At 36.4% G+C, this 516-nt stretch overlaps 1 protein-coding gene across 1 annotated transcript in view; it reads right to left on the bottom strand.

The window, feature by feature from the left end:
- Nucleotides 1–516, bottom strand: part of LOC119584971 (microtubule-associated protein futsch-like) — a gene marked incomplete at its 5' end in the record, with an annotated part of 346,977 nt that overhangs the window by 4,595 nt on the left and 341,866 nt on the right.

Consider the following 516-nt stretch of genomic DNA (forward strand, 5'->3'; position numbering starts at 1 on the left):
CATTGCAGGGATGTTAGGATGAATGACATTTATCGGAGCTACAACTCTCTAGTCAAAACCCATTTCAGTGATTTAGTCTCTCTTGTAAACAGTAAGGTTGCCCTTTAGGGTCAAGAAGGGTATAGGGAAGGATAAATGAAATGGAATAATTTAATCTGTATAATTAACAGCTCCGGACTCCTTCGCCTATGATTTCAAGCTCTCCGGTAGTTTGTTTTATGAACTAGGGAGCTCGATTGCCAACTGAAGGTACCATGCGACTATTATGGTGTCCAGTTCTATTGTAACTAGTGTTATTATTCATTTTTTCCTTATCAATACAAAAGTTGGAAAGTCTCCAGCCTCTGCAGTAATACAATGGCTCTAACTTTACATGATTTGACTAATACTCATGAATGAGATGAGTGCAGATATGATAATACCAAAAAGTACTACCACATCCACAAATTTAGCATTACTGGTAATTAATTTAACAAGCCAAGAATTTTATTTTCTCTTGTAATCCATCATGAGGGT

This window comes from Penaeus monodon, chromosome 19 (assembly GCF_015228065.2).
Source record: "Penaeus monodon isolate SGIC_2016 chromosome 19, NSTDA_Pmon_1, whole genome shotgun sequence".
Taxonomy (NCBI): domain Eukaryota; kingdom Metazoa; phylum Arthropoda; class Malacostraca; order Decapoda; family Penaeidae; genus Penaeus; species Penaeus monodon.